Consider the following 18,050-nt stretch of genomic DNA (forward strand, 5'->3'; position numbering starts at 1 on the left):
ACTAAGTGACTTAAACTTTTGAACGGTAGTGTAAGTAAGAGCTACTGAATGTCATTTTTGGTGAGTTTGGACATTTACAAGCGAATGTGAACAAGAAACATTGTGCAAATTAACCAAATATTGATGCATGCTTGTTTGAAGGAAGAACAGTACTGGCTCTGGAGCAGCATGTGTAGGCTACACCTGTGTCTGTATAGAGTATGTGTAGAGTCTGGAGTTGCTAGGGCAACGGGCCTGCCTGCTGTGCTCTGAGCGGAGAGGAGAAGATGGGGAGAGGAGAAGATGGGGCGAGATCAGAGGAGAAAAAATGCAAGGAAATCAAGATGGTGGCAGCTGTTCAAATAACTCATCCAAAGGGCTTTGACTTCTTAAACATGGCAGAAAGCTAACACAATATGATGCACCGTCACCTTACTAATTCAGCCACATACGCAGATTAACTAGCAAATTCAATTTAAGGGTTGCATTAATGCAGAATTCAGTGCTTTCACACAGGAAAGAAAGATCAAACGCATAAGAAATATCTTGCAGACTAATTTCGTGCTTCAGTTGCACTTCACTCAGATGATAATTCATGAACTTGCATTCTTATCAGCAGACAGCGCTCTGACTGATGTGGAGCTACTTCACTCCAGTTCTTTCCTTGGTGAAGCCAGCCTACTTTTCTCCAGTAAAATGCAAGATTAACTTTAAGCAAAACATTAATGATAAACATTAGAAATATGATGGCCATGCATCGTTTTTGAAAAAAATATCTTGCTTTTTCACTGTAAGCTAATTTACTTGTGTTGCTGCCAGCCAAATAGCGTTGAACTCCTGTTGTCATCTGATATAAATTAAACTATTTTCTGCTGAATGTGTTGCACTAATGTATTTTCTGTGAAGGAAAACTATAGTTGCACGTCCCTGATCACTCTGTTGAAGCAAAAAAACACTGTTGACTTTCAATATAAAAAGCAACCCCTGTCAATACACAGCTGGACTTAACAGCTCCCGCTTTCTCCCATTGTACTATTTACAAACAAAAACGTGACTGGCTCAACTGTTCTGGGGAACTATGGTAAGGGAAATGAAGAACGCGATCTGATTTTTCTCCTAACGTATTGCACAAGTTGACTGCAGGTATTTACTTAAAAGGTAGCTACAAATATTGAAATGTATTTCAAAACTTCAAAGACATAGTTCCAAAGGTATTGACAGTATTGAAAAGCCATCTCCTGGCTATTTCCAAATACCATGGTATATGGTATATACGATATACTGCCCAAGCCTAGTAGTTTGTGAGCTAGAATATGAACATCCTGACAGTTTGAGGCAGGATACTCTGCAATCATCCTACTCCAACTATTGGCAGGGATAATGTGGCCTTTCTTATTTGTCAGTATGAATGCAATGTGTGGGTCCTGTCTTGATGACTGTATTAGTTTTACACTCATTGTCCTATAGATTTTTGTAGTCAAATTATTACTTGGAATAAACTAAAAGCTAAAACGCTCCTTGCCCCAGTGTTGTGCCGAAAAGCTCCCCCCTGCCAGAATCCCCCCCTTCTCGTGAACGCGCACACACTCAATTCTTCATTGCTGCGACTTGCTTGCTAGTTGAGATTTCTGATCAGGTTCGGCTGCATTTCATTTTATTTATTATGTCAGTTTGAAAGCGGGGGAGGCACTAGTAATGTCTGCAGTTTTCAGATTGGCTATTTGTTTCATGTGTGATAGTCTATAAATTAATCTCTTTGCAAAAATGCGTCATCTCTCCCATGTCTTATTCGACTAGTAGTTGTTCTGAAATGCTTATTGCTTGCCTACATTTTACTCCCTCCTCTATATTTAAAATAACACACATACAGTTGAAGTCGGAAGTTTACATACACCTTAGCCAAATACATTTAAACTCAGTTTTTCACAATTCCTGAAATTTAATCCTAGTAAAAACTCCCTGTCTTAGGTCAGTTAGGATCAATACTTTATTTTAAGAATGTGAAATGTCAAAATAATAGTAGAGAATTATATATTTTAGCTTTTATTTCTTTCATCACATTCCCAGTGGGTCAGAAGTTTACATACACTCAATTAGTATTTGGTAGCATTGCCTTTAAATTGTTTAACTTGGGTCTAATGTTTCGGGTAGCCTTCCACAAGCTTCCCACAATAAGTTTTGTGAATTTTGGCCCATTCCTCCTGACAGAGCTTGTGTAACTGAGTCAGGTTTGTAGGCCTCCTTCCTCGCACACGCTTTTTCAGTTCTGCCCACAAATTTTCTATAGGATTGAGGTCAGGGCTTTGTGATGGCCACTCCAATACCTTGACTTTGTTGTCCTTAAGCCATTTTGCCACAACTTTGGAAGTATGCTTGGTGTCATTGTCCATTTGGAAGACCGATTTGCGACAAAGCTTTAACTTCCTGACTTATATCTTGAGATGTTAATTCAATATATTCACGTAATTTTCCTCCCTCATGATGCCATCTATTTTGTGAAGTGCACCAGTCCCTCCTGTAGCAAAGCACCTCCACAACATGATGCTGCCACCCCCGTGCTTCACGGTTGGGATGGTGTTTTTCGGTTGCAAGCCTTCCCCTTTTTCCTCCAAACATAATGATGGTCATTATGGCCAAACAGTTATATTTTTGTTTCATCAGACCAGGGGACATTTCTCCAAAAAGTACAATCTTTGTCCCCATGTGCATTTGCAAACCGTAGTCTGGCTTTTTTATGGCGGATTTGGAGCAGTGGCTTCTTCCCTGCTGAGCGGCCTTTCAGGTTATGTCGATATAGGACTCGTTTTACTGTGGATATAGATACTTTTGTACCTGTTTCCTCCAGCATCTTCACAAGGTCCTTTGCTGTTGTTCTGGGATTGATTTGCACTTTTCGCACCAAAGTACGTTCATCTCTAGGAGGCAGGTATGACGGCTGCGTGGTTCCATTGTGTTTATATTTGTGTACTATTGTTTGTATAGATGAACGTGGTACCTTCATGCGTTTGGAAATTGCTCCCAAGGATGAACCAGACTTGTGAAGGTCTACAATTGTTTTTCTGAGGTCTTGGCTGATTTCTTTTGATTTTCTCACGATGTCAAGCAAAGAGGCACTGATTTTGAAGGTAGGCCTTGAAATACATCCACACATCCATACATCCTCCAATTGACTCAAATTATATCAATTTGCCTATCAGAAGCTTCTAAAGCCATGACATCATTTTCTGGAATTTTCCAAGCTGTTTAAAGGCACAGTCAACTTAGTGTATGTAAACTTCTGACCCACTGGAATTGTGATACAGTGAATTCTAAGATTATAAGTTAAATAATCTGTCTGTAAACAATTGTTGGAAAAATTACTTGTGTCATGCACAAAGTAGATGTCCTAACCGACTTGCCAAAACTATAGTTTGTTAACAAGAAATTTGTGGAGTGGTTGAAAAACGAGTTTCAACGACTCCAACCTAAGTGTATGTAAACTTCCGACTTCAACTGAACATGAATTATTAATTTCGGTTGCCTATCCTGACGTGAAGTTTGTTTTATAGAAAGTATTTGACTCTGATGTGTGCCACAGAAAATATTTGACTCTAGCCACAAAATTAGAAGGTGGGAGGAGGATTTCGGCAAGGCCATTTTCTTGCCTGCCGAAATTCTCCCCCCCCCTTCTATCTTGGGACTGCAAGGCCTGGCATACTTCAGAATTATTTTTGGTGACCTATCATGCCCTCTGATGTGTGCCACATGAAGTATTAGACTCTAGTCACAAAAGGAAGTCGTTATTTCAGCAATAATAGTTTTCAGAGCCCTCTACTGTTCTCTCTACCCATCCCTCAATCCCCCATCTCGACTGCCGAACACCGCCCGAACAAGGAGAGGGACCGACTTCGGTGGAAGTCGTGACAGTACCCCCCCCCCCCCTTGACGCGCGGCCCCAGCAGCGCTGGACCTCGCGGCACCGACCTCGGGGACGACCCGGAGGGCGAGGCGCAGGGCGATCCGGATAGAGACGGTGGAAATCTCGCTGCATAGAAGGATCCAACATCTCCTCCACCGGAACCCAGCATCTCTCGTCCGGACCATACCCCTCCCAGTCCACGAGGTACTGAAGGCCCCTCGCCCGACGTCTCGCATCCAGTATGGAACGAATGGAGTACGCCGGCACCCCCTCGATGTCCAGAGGGGGCAGAGGAACCTCCCGCACCACAGACTCCTGGAGTGGGCCAGCCACCACCGGCCTGAGGAGAGACACATGGAACGAGGGGTTAATAAGGTAATTGGGGGGAAGCTGTAACCTATAACATACCTTGTTCACTCTCCTCAGGACTTTAAATGGCCCCACAAGCCGCGGAACCAGCTTCCGACAGGGCAGGCGGAGGGGCAGGTTTCGGGTCGAGAGCCAGACCCGATCCTCTGGTGCGAACACCGGGGCCTCACTGCGGTGACGGTCTGCGCCCACTTTCTGGCGCAGCACGGCGCGCTGAAGATGGACATGAGCAGCGTCGGAACCAGTCATCCACCGCAGGAGCCTCGGTCTGACTCTGATGCCAAGGAGCCAGAACCGGCTGATACCCCAATACACACTGGAAGGGGGTGAGGTTTGTGGCGGAGTGGCGGAGCGAGTTCTGGGCCATCTCTGCCCAGGGCACGAACGCTGCCCACTCCCCCGGCCGGTCCTGGCAATAAGACCTCAGAAACCTACCCACATCCTGGTTTACTCTCTCCACCTGCCCGTTACTCTCGGGGTGAAAACCTGAGGTAAGGCTAACCGAGATCCCCAGACGTTCCATGAACGCCTTCCAGACCCTTGAAGTGAACTGGGGACCTCGATCAGACACTATATCCTCAGGCACCCCGTAGTGCCGGAAGACGTATGTAGACAAGGCCTCCGCAGTCTGTAGGGCCGTAGGGAGACCGGGTAGAGGGAGGAGATGGCAGGACTTAGAGAAACGATCCACAACAACCAGGATAGTGGTATTTCCCTGTGAAGGAAGAAGATCAGTCAGGAAATCCACTGGCAGGTGCAACCATGGCCGTTGTGGAACGGGTAAGGGTTGTAACTTACCTCTTCTCACTTAGACAGCACACCGTCCGACCGATACCAGGATGACCAGAGGAGGGTGACGTATGGGCCCAATAGATTAGCCGGTCGCAGACAGCAGACGGAACGTATAGATGCTCAGCCGGACATTGAAGGGGAGCGGGCTCTGTACGCAACGCCTGCTCAATGTCCGCGTCCAGCTCCCACACTACCGGTGCCACCAGGCAAGAGGTCGGGAGTATGGGAGTGGGATCCATGGGCCGCTCCTCTGTATCATACAGCCGGGACAATGCGTCTGCCTTAGCATTCTGAGAGCCTGGTCTGTATGAAAGGGTAAATACAAAACGGGTGAAAAACATGGCCCACCTTGCCTGGCGAGGGTTCAGTCTCCTCGCCGCCCGGATGTACTCCAGATTACGGTGGTCAGTCCAGATCAGAAAAGGGTGTTTAGCCCCCTCAAGCCAATGTCTCCACGCCTTCAAGGCCTTGACGACAGCTCCCGGTACCCCACATCATAGTTTCGCTCCGCCGGGCTGAGTTTCTTCGAGAAGAAGGCACAGGGGCGGAGCTTCGGTGGCGTACCCGAGGGCTGAGAGGTGTACCCGAGGGCTGCCCGGAAACGGCGGGTGAACTCCTCAAACTTGTCCAACGCCGCATCTCCCTCTCTCCATACGGCGTTGGCCCACTACAGGGCTTTCCCGGTGAGGCACGAGACGAGGGCGGACACCCTCTCACGATCCGATGGAGCCGGGTGGACGGTGGCCATAAAAAGATTTAATTGCAGTAAAAACCCCTGGCAGTTCGAAGCCCTCGTCCTGGGGCAAGGAGAGACAGATCCCACTGGGTTCAGGCGGGAAAGGGGCGCTCAAGAGAGACCCCGGTTGTGCTGGTGGAGGCGCTGGAAGAACTCCCTGTCTCTCCCAGCGGTCCATCGTCTGGACAACGCGATCCATAGCAATGCCAAGATGGTGAAGCATAACTGCATGCTCCTGGATGCGCTCCTCCACCTCAATGGCTGGGGTACCCTCTCCTGCTGACTCCATAGTAAGGTCAGAGATTCCGTAATGTGGTGCGTGCTGGTGGCAGGGAAGTCAGGCGCAGGAGAATGAACTTGGTTAAAACGGAGCTGTTTAATAAACATCAAAACCCCCGAAAACCAAAGTATACAAAATAACAAATAGAGGGTGCAAAACCCGTCGCACACCAGAATAAACAATAAACACCTACACACAGCAAACGATCTCCGACAAGGACATGAGGGGAAACAGAGGGTTAAATACACAACATGTAATTGATGGGATTGGAACCAGGTGTGTAGGAAGCCAAGACAAAACCAATGGAAAATGAAAAATGGATCAATGATGGCTAGAAGCCGAACACCGTCCGAACAAGGAGAGGGACCAACTTCGGCGGAAGTCGTGACATGTACTCTGGGCGAAAAAGAAAGTTCAAATATATAAGTCAACTTGAGTGCATATCCATAATCACAGTAAACTTATAATAATAGACAAAATTAAAAAAAAAAAAATACATGTATAATAATATAATAAACAAAACTATGACTGAATGTGCCTCGATGAAGAATCCCTTCCCCCTCAATAGGACACCCCCAGCACCTCCACCCTCCCCATCAACCTCCCCCCACCCATCAACCACAAAACACAATAATGATAATAATAATAGAAAATAAAATATATACCAAGATATATATACACATACATGTACAGTAGATATACATAAACATATTCACAGGACACTCAACTTATCTCTTATCTCTGTCACCTACATCAGATATGCAGGTAACATTTCCACCTGGATGACAGCACATAATCAGCAAGACGGAGATGCTCTTCATCCGAGGGAATGCCTGCCCATTCTCAGATGTTAGATAATCCCAGATGATCACGTCATTTACATTCCAGCCCTTGTCAACTCCAGATTTGACTACTTCAACTCACACCCTGCTGGAATCCCTGCATTCTCAGATTCCCCTGTTATTAATCTCTATATTGTAATCAATAGTGTTTCAAAATGCTGTACTTTTACTAACATATATGTTCAGATCATTCCTGAGAGAGAAGGGGTGTAAAATGTCCAGATGGGCGTGTGGTACCCTTCCTCACCCATGCCAACAAGATGTTACTTCTTGTGGGGTCTTTGCCTTGAAAGTAAGTATGAGAGTATAAGTAATGTACAATTAACCTACTGAAAGTATACTGACTAAAAGGCAAAACAGAACTGTCAAATTATATTACAGCTGCGTCGTTGTATACTTGCGAATTAAAATCTTAAGTGTAACATAATTTTGTTGGGGGAAACTGAAATTGCCATCAATTTTTTCCCCCAGTTTGCTGAATGTGTTCTGAAGGAGTCAATTTTCTTTTCAAATAAGGACAAAGTTAACATCATGAGAGAAGAAATAGCAGTCACTCTCCTCCAAAACACTGGTATGTTCAATTTCTAATTTAATATAATTGTAGATTTAAAAAAAAACATTTATATGGATCTTTCAAGTCAGGATAGGCAACGGAAAGAAATTAATAATGAATGTATGTGTGTTATATTAAACATAGAGGGAGTAAAATGTAGGCAAGCAATAAACATTTCAGAACAACTACTAGTCGAATAAGACATGGGAGAGATGACCCCCCTTGGTTTGTGCTGTGGTGGAGACCTTTGTGGGCTATACTCGGCCTTGTCTCAGGATTGTAAGTTGGTGGTTGAGGATTTCCCTCTAGTGGTGCGGGGGCTGTGCTTTGGCAAAGTGGGTGGGGTTATATCCTTCCTATTTGGCCCTGTCCGGGGGTTTCTTCGGATGGGGCCACAGTGTCTCCTGACCGCTCCTGTCTCAGCCTCTAGTATTTATGCTGCAGTAGTTTGTGTCGGGGGGCTAGGGTCAGTTGGTTACCTGGAGTACTTCTCCTGTCTTATCCAGTGTCCTGTGTGAATTTAAGTATGCTCTCTCTAATTCTCTCGTTCTCTCTTTCTCTCTGAGAACCTGAGCCCTAGGACCATACGTCAGGACTACCGGGCATGATGACACCTTGCTGTCCCCAGTCCGCCTGGCCTTGCTGCTATTCCAGTTTCAACTGTTCTGCCTGCGGTTACGGAACCCCTACCTGTCCCAGACCTGCTGTTTTCAACTCTTAATGATCGGCTATGAAAAGCCAACTGAGATTTATTCCTGATTATTATTTGACCATGCTTGTCATTTATGAACATTTTGAAAATCTTGGCTCTCTCTAATTTTCTCCTTCTCTCTTTCTTTCTCTCGGAGGACCTGAGCCCTAGGACCATACGTCGGGACTACCGGCCGTGGTGACTCCTTGCTGTCCCCAGTCCGCCTGGCCTTGCTGCTATTCCAGTTTCAACTGTTCTGCCTGCGGTTATGGAACCCCTACCTGTCCCAGACCTGCTGTTTTCAACTCTTGATGATCGGCTATGAAAAGCCAACTGAGATTTATTCCTGATTATTATTTGACCATGCTTGTCACTTATGAACATTTTTGAACATCTTGGCATAGTTCTGTTATAATCTCCACCCGGCACAGCCAGAAGAGGACTGGCCACCCCTCATAGCCTGGTTCCTCTCTAGGTTTCTTCCTAGGTTTTGGCCTTTCTAGGGAGTTTTTCCTAGCCACCGTGCTTCTACACCTGCATTACTAGCTGTTTGGGGTTTTAGGCTGGGTGTCTGTACAGCACTTCGAGATATTAGCTGATGTACGAAGGGCTATATAAAATAAAATTGATTGATTGATTGATGACGAATTTTGGCAAAGAGATTTATTTATAGACTATTACACTTGAAACAAATAGCCAAACTGAAAATTGCAGATATTACTAATACCTCCCCCACGATCAAACCAACATACAAATAAAATGAAACGCAGCCTAACACGGAACGCAAACCGGCTGTCACGACACGCAGGTTAAAATATCAAAACAATCTCTGAACCAATTATATTAATTTGGGGACAGGTCAAAAACATTAAACATTTATGGAAATTTAGCTAGTTAGCCTGCACTTGCTAGCTAATGTGTCCTATTTAGCTAGCTTGCTGTTGCTAGTTAATTTGTCCTGGGATATAAACATTGAGTTGTTATTTTACCTGAAATGCACATGGTCCTCTACTCTGCCAATTAATCCACACATGAAACGGTTAACCAAATCGTTTCTAGTCATCTCTCTTCCTTCCAGGCTTTTTCTTCTCTTGACTTTATATTGCAATCGGCAACTTTCATAAATTAGGTGCATTACCGCCACTGACCTCGTTCGTCTTTCAGTCACCCAAGTGGGTATAACCAATGAGGAGATGGCATGTGGGTACCTGCTTCTATAAACCAATGAGGAGATGGGAGAGGCAGGACTTGCACCGGTGATCTGCGTCAGAAATATAACTGATTTCTATTGTAGCCCTTGGCAACGCAGACGCTCGTTGGCGCGTGCAAGCAGTGTGGGTGCAATAATTGAATAACATAGATTTCTACATTTATTTTGCAATGCGAGCGGTGTGGTCAGCCTGTAACGTGATCAGAAATCTCAACAAGCAAGTAAGACGTAACAATTAAGATTTGAGTGCGTACGGGTTCACGCGAAGGGGAGAATTCTAGCAGGGGGAGCTTTTCGGCAAAACACCGTGTTGACATGCTAACTAGTGATAAAGCTATCTGTTCTTGTTAGCTAGCAACATATCTATTTATTGTAACTAGCTAGCAAGCTAGCTACTTTACTAAAGTTGCGGAGTTCTACCACTTTTCGAGAACTGAATTGTTACATAACAAATAAATACAAAATACTTTACTTGATAGCAGTTTGTCGGACGGAGATCGCTCTCGCGATGTCACCAGCTGTCTAATACCTTAGATACGGATAACGTGATTGGCAGACATGACCAGCAGAGACAGTACCATGGATAGTATACAAGTTTTGATTGGTTTACAGTTTAGTACACTGCGGCGTGTGCCTGTCCGGCTAATGAACACAAAAGTTCGTATTTTAATAACATGTGCAAGAATTGACGTTGCCAAGAAACGGAAATGTGCTCAGAATAAATAAATATACATATGTAAAAAAAATAAATAAATTGCTCCTCCCTCGACAGAGATAGATCTGGAAAACTAAAACAGCTTGCTATGGCCCATCATAGAGGGCTCTCCTACTCTAAATGAAATGCTGCAGATGTGCAAGGCAGGGTTTTCCTAGTTATGCAGTTGGTCAAATTAATTTGAAATCATGCATTCAATCAATTGATAATCAATATATGACAATAAAATTCTAATATTTACATGATCATATCATAATACAGATTTTTTTTTTTTTACCTTTATTTAACCAGGTAGGCTAGTTGAGAACAAGTTCTCATTTGCAACTGCGACCTGGCCAAGATAAAGCATAGCAATTTGACACATACAACAACACAGAGTTACACATGGAATAAACAAAACATACAGTCAATAATACAGTAGAAAAATAAGTCTATACAATGTGAGCAAATGAGGTGAGATAAGGGAGGTAAAGGCAAAAAAAGGCCATGTTGGCGAGGTAAATACAATATAGCAAGTAAAACACTGGAATGGTAGATTTGCAGTGGAAGAATGTGCAAAGTAGAAATAGAAATAATGGGGTGCAAAGGAGCAAAATAAATAAATACAGTAGGGGAAGAGGTAGTTGTTTGGGCTAAATTATAGATGGGCTATGTACAGGTGCAGTAATCTGTGAGCTGCTCTGACAGCTGGTGCTTAAAGCTAGTGAGGGAGATAAGTGTTTCCAGCTTCAGAGATTTCGTTCGTTCCAGTCATTGGCAGCAGAGAACTGGAAGGAAAGACGACCAAAGGAGGAATTGGCTTTGGGGGTGACCAGTGGAATATACCTGCTGGAGCGCGTGCTACGAGTGGGTGCTGCTATGGTGACCAGTGAGCTGAGATAAGGGGGGGCTTTACCTAGCAGAGACTTGTAGATAACCTGTAGCCAGTGGGTTTGGCTACGAGTATGAAGCGAGGGCCAACCAACGAGAGCGTACAGGTCGCAATGGTGGGTAGTGTATGGGGCTTTGGTGACAAAAGGGATGGCACTGTGATAGACTGCATCCAGTTTGTTGAGTAGAGTGTTGGAGGCTATTTTATAGATGACATCACCGAAGTCGAGGATCGGTAGGATGGTCAGTTTTACGATGGTATGTTTGGCAGCATGAGTGAAGGATGCTTTGTTGCGATATAGGAAGCCGATTCTAGATTTAATTTTGGATTGGAGATGCTTAATGTGAGTCTGGAAGGAGAGTTTACAGTCTAACCAGACACCTAGGTATTTGTAGTTGTCCACGTATTCTAAGTCCGAGCCGTCCAGAGTAGTGATGCTGGACGGGCGAGCAGGTGCTGGCAGTGATCGGTTGAATAGCATGCATTTAGTTTTACTTGCGTTTAAGAGCAGTTGGAGGCCACGGAAGGAGAGTTGTATGGCATTGAAGCTCGTCTACAGCTTAGTTAACACAGTGTCCAAAGAGGGGCCAGAAGTATACAGAATGGTGTCGTCTGCGTAGAGGTGTATCAGAGAATCACCAGCAGCAAGAGCAACATCATTGACGTATACAGAGAAGAGAGTCGGCCCGAGGATTGAACCCTGCACCCTCATAGAGACTGCCAGAGGTCCGGACAACAGGCCCTCCGATTTGACACATTGAACTCTATCAGAGAAGTAGTTGGTAAACCAGGTGAGGCAATCATTTGAGAAACCAAGGCTGTCGAGTCTGCCAATAAGAATGTGGTGATTGACAGAGTCGAAAGCCATGGCCAGGTCGATGAATACGGCTGCGCAGTAATGTCTCTTATCGATGGCGGTTATGATGTCGTTTAGGACCTTGAGCGTGGCTGAGGTGCACCCATGACCAGCTCTGAAACCAGATTGCATAGCGGAGAAGGTACGGTGGGATTCGAAATGGCCGGTAATCTGTTTGTTAACTTGCCTTTCGAAGACCTTAGAAAGACAGGGTAGGATAGATATAGGTCTGTAGCAGTTTAGATCTAGAGTGTCACCACCTTTGAAGAGGGGGATGACCGCGGAAGCTTTCCAATCTTTGGGAATCTCAGACGATACGAAAGAGATGTTGAACAGGCTAGTAATAGGGGTTGCAACAATGGCGGCAGATCATTTTAGAAAGAGAGGGTCCAGATTGTCTAGCCCGGCTGATTTGTAGGGGTCCAGATTTTGCAGCTCTTTCAGAACATCAGCTATCTGGATTTGGGTGAAGGAGAAATGGTGGTGGCTTGGCGGGTTGCTGTGGAGGGTGCACGGCAGTTGACCGGGGTAGGGGTAGCCAGGTGGAAAGCATGGCCAGCCGTAGAGAAATGCTTATTGAAATTCTCAATTATAGTGGATTTATCGGTGGTGACAGTGTTTCCTAGCCTCAGAGCAGTGGGCAGCTGGGAGGAGGTGCTCTTATTCTCCATGGACTTTACAGTGTCCCAGAACTTTTTTTAAATTAGTACTACAGGATGCAAATTTCTGTTTGAAAAAGCTAGCCTTAGCTTTCCTAACTGCCTGTGTATATTTGTTCCTAACTTCCCTGAAAAGTTGCATATCACGGGGGCTATTCGATGCTAATGCAGAACGCCACAGGATGTTTTTGTGCTGGTCAAGGGAAGACAGGTCTGGAGTGAACCAAGGACTATATCTATTCCTAGTTCTACATTTTTTTAATGGGGCATGCTTATTTAAGATGGTGAGGAAGGCACTTTTAAAGAATAGCCAGGCATCATCTACTGACGGGATGAGGTCAATGTCATTCCAGGATACCCCGGCCAGGTCGATTAGAAAGGCCTGCTCGCAGAAGTGATTTAGGGAGCGTTTGACAGTGATGAGGGGTGGTCGTTTGGTCACAGACTCATTACAGATGCAGGCAATGAGGCAGTGATCGCTGAGATCTTGATTGAAAACAGCAGAGGTGTATTTGGAGGGCGAGTTAGTTAGGATGACATCTATGAGGGTGCCTGTGTTTACGGATTTGGAGTTGTACCTGGTAGGTTCATTGATCATTTGTGTGAGATTGAGGGCATCAAGCTTAGATTGTAGGATGGCCGGGGTGTTAAGCATGCCCCAGTTTAGGTCACTTAGTAGCACAAGCTCAGAAGATAGATCAATTCACATATGGTATTGAGGGCACAGGGGGGGTCTATAGCAAGCGGCAACAGTGAGAGACTTGTTTCTGGAAAGGTGCATTTTTAGAGGTAGAAGCTCAAATTGTTTGGGTACAGACTTGGATAGTAATAAAGAACTCTGCAGGCTATCTTTGCAGTAGATTGCAACACCGCCCCCTTTGGTAGTTCTATCTTGGCAGAAAATGTTATAGTTAGCGATGGAGATCTCAGGGTTTTTGGTGGTTTTCCTAAGCCAGGATTCAGACACAGCTAAGACATCCGGGTTGGCAGAATGTGCTAAAGCAGTGAGTAAAACAAACTTAGGGAGTAGGCTTCTAATGTTAACATGCATGAAACCAAGGCTTTTACGGTTACAGAAGTCAACAAATGAGAGCACCTGGGGAGTGGGGCTAGGCACTGCAGGACCTGGATTAACCTCTGCATCACCAGAGGAACAGAGGAGAAGTAGGATAAGGGTAAGGCTAAATGCTATACGAACTGGCCGTCTAGCACGTTCGGAACAGAGAGTAAAAGGAGCAGGTTTCTGGGCTCGATAACATAGATTCAAGGCATAGTGTACAGACAAGGGTAAGGTAGGATGTGAGTACATTGGAGGTAAACCTAGGCATTGAGTAATGATGAGAGAGATATAGTCTCTAGAAACGATTAAACCAGGTGATGTCATCACATATGACATCACCTGGATGTCATATGTGCTCGCCTCCCTACCTCTGAGGAAGTACAGTTCCCGCTCAGCCCAGTCAAAACTGTTCGCTGCTCTGGCACCCCAATGGTGGAACAAACTCCCTCACGACGCCAGGTCAGCGGAGTCAATCACCACCTTCCGGAGACACCTGAAACCCCACCTCTTTAAGGAATACCTAGGATAGGATAAAGTAATCCTTCTAACCCCCCCCCCCCTTAAAAGAGTTAGATGCACTATTGTAAAGTGGTTGTTCCACTGGATATCATAAGGTGAATGCACCAATTTGTAAGTCGCTCTGGATAAGAGCGTCTGCTAAATGACTTAAATGTAATGTAAATGGAACAACATGGTTGGTTAAGGCATATTGAGAAGGGCTAGAGGCTCTACAGTGAAATAAGACAGTAATCACTAACCAGGACAATAATGGACGAGGCATATTGATATTAGAGAGAGGCATGCGTAGCCAAGTGAACATATGGATCCAGTGAGTGGTTGGGCTGACTGGGTACACGGCGATTCAGACAGTTAGCAGGCCGATGCTAACAAGCTAACAGTTAGTAGGCCGGGGCTAAACAAGCTAGCAGTTAGCAGACCGGGGCAGGCAAGCTAGCAGTTAGCAAACCGGGGCAGGCAAGCTAGCAGTTAGCAGACCGGGGCAGGCAAGCTAGCAGTTAGCAGACCGGGGCTAGCAGTTAGCAGACTGGAGCTAGCAAGTTAGCCTTTGGGGGACGTCGCGATGGGGGTAAGTCTGTTTTTGCCTCATTGTGCGCTGACGTCGATAGACCAGTCGTGGAATTAGTAGGGTTCCAGGTAGCTCTAGGTAGCTAGCAGGCCAGCAGAATGGGCCTTCAGCGGGCGTAGCGCCTGAGGGGCCTGTTGGAGTCCTCGGGCAGATTATGTCGGTATTCCAGTCGTAGAGGATCGGCGGGGTTCCGTGCCCCATACCGGCAGTAGAAGGGGTACGGATATTGTAGCCCAGGAGTGGGCTTCGGTGGTAGCACAGGAGCCCTGCCCGGGCTAGCTTCAGGCTAACTGGTGCTTGCTCCGGGATGGAAACGCTAGCCAGGAGTGGTCACCCGGGATTGTGGTTAGCCAGTTGCGAAGATCCAGATGAAAATGTTCCGAGTTTGCGGTAGGAATCCGGGGATATGGAGAGAATTAGGTCCGTTATGCTCTGGTTTAAGTCACGTTGTTTCTTACTGGCGAGAGCTTTCCGAGCTAAAGGTTAGCTAGGAATGGTTTGCTAACTGATAGCTGGTAGGTAGCTGGCTAGCATCAGTTGAGGGATTCCAGATCCGAAGTAAATATAAATACTTTAGAAAAAAAGCTGATCCATGGCACATTGGGTGAGGCGGGTTGCAGGTGAGTATTTAGAAGTTGAGGTTTAAGAAAATATTTTTAAAAGATATGCGAAGAAAAAGATGTAAAAAGATATTTACATTTACATTTACATTTAAGTCATTTAGCAGACGCTCTTATCCAGAGCGACTTACAAATTGGTGCATTCACCTTATGACATCCAGTGGAACGGCCACTTTACAATAGTGCATCTAAATCTTTTAAGGGGGGGGGAGTGAGAAGGATTACTTTATCCTATCCTAGGTATTCCTTAAAGAGGTGGGGTTTCAGGTGTCTCCGGAAGGTGGTGATTGACTCCGCTGTCCTGGCGTCGTGAGGGAGTTTGTTCCACCATTGGGGGGCCAGAGCAGCGAACAGTTTTGACTGGGCTGAGCGGGAACTGTACTTCCTCAGTGGTAGGGAGGCGAGCAGGCCAGAGGTGGATGAACGCAGTGCCCTTGTTTGGGTGTAGGGCCTGATCAGAGCCTGGAGGTACTGAGGTGCCGTTCCCCTCACAGCTCCGTAGGCAAGCACCATGGTCTTGTAGCGGATGCGAGCTTCAACTGGAAGCCAGTGGAGAGAGCGGAGGAGCGGGGTGACGTGAGAGAACTTGGGAAGGTTGAACACCAGACGGGCTGCGGCGTTCTGGATGAGTTGTAGGGGTTTAATGGCACAGGCAGGGAGCCCAGCCAACAGCGAGTTGCAGTAATCCAGACGGGAGATGACAAGTGCCTGGATTAGGACCTGCGCCGCTTCCTGTGTGAGGCAGGGTCGTACTCTGCGGATGTTGTAGAGCATGAACCTACAGGAACGGGCCACCGCCTTGATGTTGGTTGAGAACGACAGGGTGTTGTCCAGGATCACGCCAAGGTTCTTAGCGCTCTGGGAGGAGGACACAATGGAGTTGTCAACCGTGATGGCGAGATCATGGAACGGGCAGTCCTTCCCCGGGAGGAAGAGCAGCTCCGTCTTGCCGAGGTTCAGCTTGAGGTGGTGATCCGTCATCCACACTGATATGTCTGCCAGACATGCAGAGATGCGATTCGCCACCTGGTCATCAGAAGGGGGAAAGGAGAAGATTAGTTGTGTGTCGTCTGCATAGCAATGATAGGAGAGACCATGTGAGGTTATGACAGAGCCAAGTGACTTGGTGTATAGCGAGAATAGGAGAGGGCCTAGAACAGAGCCCTGGGGGACACCAGTGGTGAGAGCACGTGGTGAGGAGACAGATTCTCGCCACGCCACCTGGTAGGAGCGACCTGTCAGGTAGGACGCAATCCAAGCGTGGGCCGCGCCGGAGATGCCCAACTCGGAGAGGGTGGAGAGGAGGATCTGATGGTTCACAGTATCGAAGGCAGCCGATAGGTCTAGAAGGATGAGAGCAGAGGAGAGAGAGTTAGCTTTAGCAGTGCGGAGCGCCTCCGTGATACAGAGAAGAGCAGTCTCAGTTGAATGACTAGTCTTGAAACCTGACTGATTTGGATCAAGAAGGTCATTCTGAGAGAGATAGCGGGAGAGCTGGCCAAGGACGGCACGTTCAAGAGTTTTGGAGAGAAAAGAAAGAAGGGATACTGGTCTGTAGTTGTTGACATCGGAGGGATCGAGTGTAGGTTTTTTCAGAAGGGGTGCAACTCTCGCTCTCTTGAAGACGGAAGGGACGTAGCCAGCGGTCAGGGATGAGTTGATGAGCGAGGTGAGGTAAGGGAGAAGGTCTCCGGAAATGGTCTGGAGAAGAGAGGAGGGGATAGGGTCAAGCGGGCAGGTTGTTGGGCGGCCGGCCGTCACAAGACGCGAGATTTCATCTGGAGAGAGAGGGGAGAAAGAGGTCAGAGCACAGGGTGGGGCAGTGTGAGCAGAACCAGCGGTGTCGTTTGACTTAGCAAACGAGGATCGGATGTCGTCGACCTTCTTTTCAAAATGGTTGACGAAGTCATCTGCAGAGAGGGAGGAGGGGGGGGAGGGGGAGGAGGATTCAGGAGGGAGGAGAAGGTGGCAAAGAGCTTCCTGGGGTTAGAGGCAGATGCTTGGAATTTAGAGTGGTAGAAAGTGGCTTTAGCAGCAGAGACAGAAGAGGAAAATGTAGAGAGGAGGGAGTGAAAGGATGCCAGGTCCGCAGGGAGGCGAGTTTTCCTCCATTTCCGCTCGGCTGCCCGGAGCCCTGTTCTGTGAGCTCGCAATGAGTCGTCGAGCCACGGAGCGGGAGGGGAGGACCGAGCCGGCCTGGAGGATAGGGGACATAGAGAGTCAAAGGATGCAGAAAGGGAGGAGAGGAGGGTTGAGGAGGCAGAATCAGGAGATAGGTTGGAGAAGGTTTGAGCAGAGGGAAGAGATGATAGGATGGAAGAGGAGAGGGTAGCGGGGGAGAGAGAGCGAAGGTTGGGACGGCGCGATACCATCCGAGTAGGGGCAGTGTGGGAAGTGTTGGATGAGAGCGAGAGGGAAAAGGATACAAGGTAGTGGTCGGAGACTTGGAGGGGAGTTGCAATGAGGTTAGTGGAAGAACAGCATCTAGTAAAGATGAGGTCGAGCGTATTGCCTGCCTTGTGAGTAGGGGGGGAAGGTGAGAGGGTGAGGTCAAAAGAGGAGAGGAGTGGAAAGAAGGAGGCAGAGAGGAATGAGTCAAAGGTAGACGTGGGGAGGTTAAAGTCGCCCAGAACTGTGAGAGGTGAGCCGTCCTCAGGAAAGGAGCTAATCAAGGCATCGAGCTCATTGATGAACTCTCCGAGGGAACCTGGAGGGCGATAAATGATAAGGATGTTAAGCTTGAAAGGGCTGGTAACTGTGACAGCATGGAATTCAAAGGAGGCGATAGACAGATGGGTAAGGGGAGAAAGAGAGAATGACCACTTGGGAGAG

The sequence above is a fragment of the Salvelinus alpinus genome, chromosome 18, assembly GCF_045679555.1.
Source record: "Salvelinus alpinus chromosome 18, SLU_Salpinus.1, whole genome shotgun sequence".
Classification (NCBI taxonomy): domain Eukaryota; kingdom Metazoa; phylum Chordata; class Actinopteri; order Salmoniformes; family Salmonidae; genus Salvelinus; species Salvelinus alpinus.